Genomic DNA, 10004 nt, shown 5'->3' on the forward strand with positions numbered 1-10004 from the left:
TTCTCTATAAAGTCCTTCTAGATCTTCACCTCTCCAGCCAGAAATATTTTCCCTCTTCCGAATACCTATAGCACCTTTCCTATTCCTCATCTACTGTATGTTCAAATTATTTTTTAAAGATTATTTTTTTATTTATTTGACAGAGAGAGACACATTAGGAGAGGAAACACAAGCAGGGGGAGTGGGAGAGGGAGAAGCAGGCTTCCCATGGAGCAGGGAGCCGGACGTGGAGCTCAATCTCAGGACCCTAGGATCATGACCTGAGCCAAATGCAGACATTTAACGACTGAGCCACCCAGTGCTCCTAAATTTTTATTTTTATTTTTAAAAAATCAATGACACTGTTTTCTTCCTGCACACATTTTATACCCTCTACCACTCTATGAATATCTACTCTATACCTATTGACTCAGAATCTAAAAGGCATCTGTAAGTATAAAAACCTCATGTTCATGTACGGAGCAAGGGACATCTGTGTTAAGGGCAGGAACCATATGCATAAGTCACATATTTCTTGTGACAGTAGAAGATGGTGGTTAAGATCCCAGGCACGGGAGTGTAGGACTGCCTATGTTCACATCCCAGCTCTGCCACTTACAACTTAGACCTTTGACAAGTCCCTTTAATACCATGAACTTAATGGGTAAATGGAGGCCCAATACTACCTGTTTCAGAGGCTTATTGTGAGCCTAAAGGAGTCAACATGTATAAGCACTAGGAGTACCTGGAATTCAGTATCTCAGTATATGCTATATGTTTCACCTCTCATTGTCCCCTGTGGTATCTGTACCCAGGAGTTTTTTTTTTTTCTAATTGAATATATAAAACAATAGACACATAATCTTATTGATGTGAAGCATACTACATTTGTACACTCGTATTACATATTTCTCAGGGCATTTAGGGGAACGAATTGATTTAGATTAATAAATCAGAGACCTCTGTGATCTTTGCAAAGCATCCATACTAGTTTATGCACTATTTCATTTTTTGTGTTTTTATAATTCCTGACTACTTTCTTCTTTCTGTGGCCAACTTCATAGACCACGTAACTGCCATCAGCAGGCATGCATAGGGCATTTCTGAAGACCTCACTGGCCCAGCAATGCTGTGGCAGGGGTCGAGAGTCCCCTGCAGAGGAACTTCCACGGCCATTTCCCAGTGCCGTGTGACAAACTAGAATCCAGACAGAAGCCTGGGATGAATGCGATATGAGTGCACAGGCCAGATATGAGGAAGCAGTGGGCAGGAGATTAGGCTCTGTAGTAGCACAGACAAATTAAGGACTCAATTATTTTTACTCTCTCTACAACTTGTATATATTTTGGGTACAAGACTAAATTTTTTTATATACCAAACCTTATTTAAATATCAGGGAGTAAGAAAATCAAATGTGGTATCTTTAAGCAAAAAGGAGCATTTTTACGGCAGTAACATGTTTGCAGAATTGTCACAATCAGCTTACCAGTCCTATATGCTTACGTCTTTGCCCTGGGACTTTGCCATTCCTCCCATGAAGAGGTGATGTTTCATTATCCACCCTCTCAGTTTAGGCTGGCCCTGTGACTTGGCCAATAGAAGAATACAGCAAAAATAATATTTTGCAACTTCTGAGCCTAAGCCCCAAGAAGCCTTGCAACATCTGCTCTTACCTTCTCTTGCTGTGTCCACAAATCAACGGTGTGTGGAAAAGACTGAGTTAGCCTGCTAGATTCTGGAGACATACATCTTTCATGAAAGGAGCACCAATCAGCTCCAAGCCACCCTGCCAGCTGATTGTAGCTGCATGAGCATACCCAGCGAATTCATTGGAACAACTGCTCAGCTGATCCCAGACCAAATTACTGACCAAGAGAATTGGGAGCTAATAATCGACTATTGTGGGCCACTACATTTTGGACTGGTTTGTTACACAGCAAAGGCTAGCCAACACGCATAGTGCAGCTCACTGAAAGAAAAAGCTGCTCTTCAGCTCAGTGAAGGTATTTAGATGGCTAACAAGCCTTGTGGGCCTTTAAAAAGGGATCTGAAGTGAAAGTGGTGGATTATGAGAGTGCGGGTGCAAGTGCACCCCAGAGAAAAAATATGTAATAGGACAGAGTTTTCTTTTTTTTTTAATTAATTAATTTATTTATTTTTTATAAACATATAATGTATTTTTATCCCCAGGGGTACAGGTCTGTGAATCGCCAGGTTTAAATACTTCACAACATTCACCATAGCACAGACCCTCCCCAATGTCCATAACCCCCTCCCCCTCTCCCAACCCCACCTCCCCCCAGCAACCCTCAGTTTGTTTTGTGAGATTAAGAGTAGGACAGAGTTTTCACTGAAGAGGCACTGGCTTTTTGTGGGGGTTAGATAACTACAATACAGGACTTACAAAAAAAATCTCTCAAAAGGATTCATACTAATCTTTATACTAATCTTTACAGTGTAGAGTCCAGTTTATAATTTTCCAAATACTTTTAGCTACAGTATCTCTTACGGTTTGGAATAAAATTGAAAAAAAAATGTTCAAGCTGAACGGGGCCATAAATTCTAACTTGTCATCATAGTTAGAAATGACCAGGGGCTGTCACCCCAACCTTCCATTTTATCAATTTTTAAATACTGAAGAACCAATGAAAACTTCATCTGAGGGAAGTCTACAAGTGTGTGCAATGACGTTGTGGTAACTCAAACAGTTCATTCACAGACAGGGACTAAAGTGAGTTAATGATCCCTGCCCCCAGCAAACCCATGTGAACTCAGACGTCCAGATTTCTTTACCACAAACTCTAGAGCACCACTGTAATCTCCATTTTCCCACAGTTGAGGAACCTGGGCTCAGATGCCTGTTTGAAATCATCTAGCCTGGGCAAGGCTCTAACACAATTTACTGATTCTAAACCCAGATATTTCACCCTGGCTGGTGATGTCTGGGAACTGGGACTCTGGTGAGTCAAAACTCAGCCTTTGGAAAATTATACGCTACATGTACATGATTGCCCACTTGTCATGGTCATCATAAACCAAGATTAATGATTAATTTCCAGAGAGTGAAGTGACCTATGTTTCAACATCTTGTAGAAATCCATGTACCCTAATGTTACAAAGCAATGGCATTATTCCTTATACAAAGCACAGAAAAGAAACAAACTTGTCCTTGTTGACCCCTGAGGTACAGAAGTAGGATCAGAAGTTGGAAGTAGTAAAAGATAGATTGCAGTGTATATTTTTTTAAAAATACTTCTTAAATTTTAACTGCTGTTGTAAAATCAGCAGCTCTTGTCCCTGAAGGTGTCCAGAATGGTGCAGATGAGACTTCTGGATCCATTAGGAGGCTGGATAATCTGACATCTGAGATTCCTATAAGGAAGTTTCTAAAAGCTCAGGTCCTTGGTATCAAGTGAGGATTACTGCTTTTATTGAGTCTCTGAAAAATCTTGTCCCCAGAGAAGAGGCCCGCTGCATCTGTTTTCCTGAACAAAGAGGAAGCCTTTATTCCGGAGTCTTAGAACATAAAGAACATTTGCTCTGACTAGTGAGCTTGGCGCCTGAAACTCATCAGCCCTTTGTATGGGCACACTGCTTTAGGGACAGTATTTCTGGTGGGTTCGTCAGGCCTCTTGAATGTCCTTGGCCAAATGTCGTCTGTACTGGGGAGACAGGCTTCGGTAGGAGCAAACACTTCCTCATGGTTTTGCTTATTTTGGTTCCCTCACATATGCCAAGGTGGGGAGCAGTGAGGTGAGGAGGGGGCCTTACACAGATCTTGAATGTGTCCCAGGCAGCGGGCCTGGGGCTTCGCAGGAGTTACCTGCTTAAATCCTCCAGACAACCATAGAGACAGCCAGTTTAACAGCCAGCCCGATTTTGCAGAAACCTGAAGCTCTGAGAGCTTAATGGTCATAAGTCACATTGCTGAAAGGGGTGAGCTCGCCCCAAGGCCCCGCCTTTCACGCCAGCAACCTGACTGGAAAGGCTTTGGGGAAAGTAGCTCCGTGTCTTTACTGGAGTTCAAAAGAATGATGGATTCGTCTTCTCTAGCCACGTCATCTGTGTCATACCCACACACCCTCACCACCTCAGGAAGTCCCTGAGGAGGGGAAAACAGTGTTCGCATTTAGCAGAAAGCCCACTGGGCTGAACAAATGCCCTTTGCTCCGAGCTCAGCTGTCCACTTGTAAATAAAGGGATTTGGACTACGTGCTTTCTTGGGCCCTATTTCTAGCTCTCAAAAATTTCCATGGAATCAGTCAAAGCAAATATTACCTGACTAATGTGTGTTAAGGAATTTCTTTCAATGGCAGAGAATCCCTACCTCTGTGAGCTTTATTTTTAAACTCTTGTTTTTCTTTTTTCCCCATTCTCAGTATGAGTAGAAGGTGTTAGAGCAGGGACCTTTATTTATTCCCAGGGTGTTTATGGCATAAGCAGGAACTGCGGCAAGAGCTTCCCCCACACACAGGAATGTCCCAGACACCTCTGCCAAGGTGCAAGCAGAGCCCCTCTAGGCCTTTGCTGAGAAGACAGCAGCCTGCCAGGAGGGGCTAAGGTGACAGGGAATGTGATGGGAAACAGCCAGAAAGACCACGACCTTAGCATGAACCCCAGCTCAGAGTATGATGGCGGACAAGCCATGGTTCTTCCAGGCCTCTAGTTTCTCCGCTCTGAAAGGATGCATTTGGGCAGATGGGGGGCTAAGGAACCTAATAAGATGGCCTGTGTATGATTAGATATTTTTTTCCATTGTTTATAGACTTCAGTCCTGCAGGGTTGGATTTGAAAATGTGCCTTTTAGACCCTCTTCCAGCCTCCTAGATCACCTTGACTAGTTTAGTCCACCCTGTAGATAAGATATATACCTATGAATTTGCTACCTTGTACGCTATCTGATTAAAAATTCCAAACCCAGGAACAGAATAAGATTTTGCTCTTTACAGAGGGGAAAAAAAAAAAAAAAGGCCTTACTGAGAACCAACTGGAAAGCACCTCTAATTAGACAAAAATGGTTCACAAACAAAACACGAATGGGGCTCACAAACAAGCAATTAATAGATTTAACTCAGTCTCAAGGAGACCAGAGAAAGATGCTAAATTCAGCCTTTCCCACTGAGGCTCAGCCCAAGTCTCTCGTCTTCTAACCTGAGAGTGTTTGGTGAGCACGGTTAGCTCACAGGCATAGCTGGACAAGGGCCGTAGGTCTCTAGCATGTGGAAAGCATTTTTGTTAAACCTGTTGACTGGATTCTAGTCCATTCTCCTGCTGTATTCAGGAATCCCTTCCAGAGCATCCAGGACAAATGGTTGTCTCCTCTTTGTTTTAACTTTTCCTATCACTGGAAATGAACTGATATAATGCGGCAGTTGGTCCCATCCCTTTCTAGCAATTAGAAAGTTATACCATCATATAGTCTCCACGGAGAGAGAGTCCATAGAGAGTCTCTATGGACTGAGTAAAAGGTATCTCTCTTCATTCACTTACGTTGAACTTTCTGATGAAGGACCCATTTCCCTTAAAACTTACCAGGATTATTGACTGTGAGCAATAGAAATAGATTCTGGTTATCTTATGTGAAAAGATACTGGTGTCAAAGTGGTATGAGGGATCACAAAATAAGTGGGAGATTGAAAGTGTGAGTTTGCACAACAGGCATGACCTGCAGCCAAGATCAAATGTCAGGAAGAGTCTGGGTCATGCGTGGGTGCTCTAACTGGCCCAACCTGCAAATATTGCCTGCACCTGGACCTGCTTCACGAAAGAGTCAAAGTCCTGGGAGTAAGTGTGTGATTGACAAAACCCAAGTCACGTGTTTTAGACTCAGCTGTTCTATGGGGTGACCATAAGCCTTTGTCACCGAACTCTCTGAGTACCTATAGATGGTTTACTTTGGTGTTTCCTAATTGTGCCTTGTGCCCACTGCCTGTCTCCAGGAGGGACACAGAGTTCTCTTCCAGAAGACTCTTGGAAAGGTGAAAAAATTAATTCTGCCATCAAATCCAGTTGTACCTTCCAGCTTGTTAATACCATGTATAACTTTACACTTCTATTACCTGCAATAAAACACACCAGTATCATTTAATGAACTTTTTAATGGGCTCTTTAAAATAGTAGTGCAATCAGGCTCCTCATTTGATTCATGCACAAAAATCTGCAGCCAGGCTGAAAGGCAAAATGTGAATCACAGTTTAAATAGATGCTTTTCGACTGCTCTGTAAGACAAACAGATGTATTAATTAGCACACACTTTAGGGCATGTTTTATACTTAAATGGAGGAAGGAGAACAGAATATCATTTCACTGGGGGCAATAAGAAAAATGTGAACTCTGACCCCAGAAACAAAATGGCAACTTGTTTTCAGAAAAGCCTATTTCTGAGAACAATGAATCAGGGGCTTAGAGTAGCCCTCCAAGGGCTTGAACAGCCAAAGGACTGATCTCTGGATTTAGGTAACAAGGAGGCTCTTGTCTAAGAGGCATATAAGAAGTAGACCACCCCCTTAGTAATGTGGAGAAAAGCCTTTTAACATAGACACAGATGAAGAAATCCAGTAGTCATAGAGCTAAGACATTTTAAAAAGCCTTTAGTAACACAATTGCGCTCTTATACACCCAGAACTTAAGTATAAGGAGATTTAGACTGAGGGCAGAGTGACATTCTGAGTGTGCGTGGTATTATGCTAAGTGTTATTGAGATAATAAAAGCAATAGGGTCCCTACCTGGCAGGAGATGTGATGGGATTCTTGGACACAGACATGAATTTAATATAACGTTTTCATCTTCCGGCAAATTCGTGTGTGCTTTTTTAACTGAAAGAGAACACCTCTCCTTAGAATGAGGATCGTGTGAATCTTTTTTCCCTTGAGTTTTTCATCATCCATCCCCACCCACTGTGGGTCATTACTTGTGGGTAGGTCTTCTCTCACTGGACTTCAGACATGAGACAAAGGACTATGTCTCACCCCTTTCTTTCTTCTACCCCATCCCAGTTTTTGCCTAGCCCATAGAGAGTTCTCAGTCTGTGTTTGCTGAATGAGTGAATCCTGAACGGAATAAGAAAGATATAGGGCTCCTTGTGTTCCAGGAAGGATTTTCCCAGATCACTTTAGACAAGGCTATGTGAACTTGGCATGTAAATTCATCACTCTGGGGCTTTCCTATAAAATGAAGGGGTAAGGTGCTGGCTAGGTTGAGGATGTAAGTAAGTTTCAATTTACATGTCTGCTCACATTGATAGTGGCTGAATCGAGCTCCAGTTCTAGAAGGATATGGAGGCCACCCCTGGGCTCAGCCAGATAAAGGACTGTAAATGATTAGCCATGTTTGCCATGGGCATTGGAGTAGCCAGTAGCTGCCTGTGTCATCCCTCAGGCAGCAGACAGAAGACATGTCCTTTGCCTGTCACTCAGACTGAGGGTAACAGTGAGAAAATAAGACAGAGATGGACCAAGGAAATGGCCAACTCCTCTGGGCTCTTAGATCAGATGCTCCTTCTGGCCACATTGCGCATTTCTGGTGTGAGCAGTCAGGATACTACCTGAGGAAACAGAAACAGAACCTTTTGAAGCTTCTGTGTTTCTGATAATCCACATGCTCTGCTCACCTATAGGCTAATGTATCTACATAGGAATGAGGAAGTACGTGATTTCTAAGAGAACAAACACTAACAAAATATAAAAGGTATGGGAAAATCATTGCCTGCCCTTCCGTGTAGATAACTTCTTACCCTCCAGACAGTTCCCTGGATATCTGCATATACCTTGCATATTTATCAAGTATGCGAGTGAAACTGAACAGGGCAGTTTGTGGTATACCCTGGATTTCCAAATGCAGGTCGATGTGCTGACTAATTACCACCTAAGATGTGTGTTTTATTTATAGCTTCCAGGGTCCTACCATAGAACAGATGAATCAAAATCTCGAGGATAGAGCTCAGGAGAAATATTCATGCTCAAAAAATTTCCATGATGATTTTAATATGAAGCCAGGATTGGAAAGCACTGTTATTGATGCCTGAATCATAGGCCCAAAGTGTCTGAAAAAAGTGAACCAACAAGATAAAATGTCAGAGACAAATGTAAATTCCTCAAGTTTACAATAACAAGAGCTGGAAAAACCTACCCTGACAATGGCATGTGTAATAAATCTGTAGTATTTAGTTGTCTGTAAGCTTGGGATGAACTACCTCTGAGACACAGCTTCCCGAAATAGCTATGATGGTATCAGCTGAATGCACTGAATGTAATATCTAGATGAGGGGAGGAGATCGCTTTTTCCTATTCTGTACTCTCTGAAGACAACTGGATTATGTTCTTGATTTACTAGGAATAATTGCTATTTTTAGGAGTAATATCTAGTAGCAGTAATAATTTTTTATGTAGCACTTTATCATTTATAAGCTTGTTGTGTTCAATATTTTATTTGCCCTAAATAAAAACTTCACTTCCTTGCATTGATGGAATATTGGCCCGTTGGTGGATGAACAACTCCAAGCTAGGTCTTTTATCTCTCAAGTCTAGGTCCTGCTTGAAAATATGGAGAGTCTTTGGACCAGGAGAGTAGGATAGCTGAAAACCATGTCATTAGAAAAAACAAAGTCTCTTATCCCAGTGAAGATATGAGGCCTTTCCTGTTGTCTCCAAAGGTTTGGTGCCTTTCCATGGGAAAAGAGAAGATGGATTTGCCAGGGGAGGTCTCAGAGGGCAGACCTGATCCATGTAGGAGTTGCAGGGATACAAACCTTGACCCACAACTTGGTTCAAGATATTTCTTATGGTCAAAGCCCTCTAAGACAGAACAGGCTGTCTTCAGGCAGAGCTGGAAAACTATTTACCAGGAATGCACAGGCAAAGTGTTGGGGGTGGTTAGTGATCTCAGAGGTCCTAGAAGGGCCCCTGACTAGTGAAACCTAAGCCTACTGATCTTTTGATGAGCAGGATTGCTAGAATAGCAGATCCGAAGGCAGGGGTGCATTCAGATCTGGAAAGCTTCCACTCTGTGCCCATAAGGCCAAGAGACTCACTCTTTCACCTTGTGACCTGGGCTGGAGAACTTCCAGCCTTAGGCTGAGCTAGAACCCTGGGAACAGCCTAGTAGCCATTTTGCTTTTGGCAATTACAGCCTCTCTGCTTTAATATTTGTTCAGTGAGGGGCGCCTGGGTGGCTCAGTGGGTTAAAGCCTCTGCCTTCAGCTCAGGTCATGATCCCAGGGTCCTAGGATGGAGCCCCGCACCGGGCCCTCTGCTCAGCAGGGGGCCTGCTTCCTCCTCTCTCTCTGCCTGTCTCTCTGCCTACTTGTGATCTCTGTCAAATAAAATCTTTAAAAAAAAATATTTGTTCAGTGAGCCCTAATTCAGTCATAGAATCACAGATTCCTAGAGCTAGAGGGCGCTTAGAGGTCATTTGGTCCAACCTGGCTACACCACAGGTGAGGGAACAGTGAAATATGGGACCATATTCACAAACATCACTACATGTTAGGGTTGGGAGAGGCTCTTGGGGGCCATCTGGCCATGTCCCTTTATTTTTCCGAAGACCTGAGAAGGGCAGTGACTGCCTTCAATAACACAGTGAGTGACAGCATGGCCGTAGTGGTGATCACAGTGGTGGCTGAGATGGCAGCCCAGTCCCTTCTCTCTCCACATGGTGTTCTCCTTGGCTGCACATTTCACCTCCTGTTTCCCAGCAAGGATACGTTCTCTCTGTCTGCCCCTCTAGGACAGCACCCTGTGCCATGGGACAGAGCTGAGCTTACAGGGGGCCAGCCCTGTCAGGCAAAGAGCCACCTCCACTCCAAGCTATGCCAGCACTGCCATGGTACGATGCTGAGTTCCCCAAGCACACAGGTGTTTTGTAAGCTGGATCTCACACCACTGAGGTTTGCAGATAAACAGACTTAACATTTTTGGGGGGTGATTCTACATACCTATTCTGATCCTTCCTTAGGTTAGTTTTATATGTGTTTTTGTGTATTGGAGACCAGAGTGAAGATTATGGGTAGAACATAGAATTTACTCTT

The sequence above is a fragment of the Meles meles genome, chromosome 4 (genome assembly GCF_922984935.1).
Source record: "Meles meles chromosome 4, mMelMel3.1 paternal haplotype, whole genome shotgun sequence".
In the NCBI taxonomy this organism is placed as follows: domain Eukaryota; kingdom Metazoa; phylum Chordata; class Mammalia; order Carnivora; family Mustelidae; genus Meles; species Meles meles.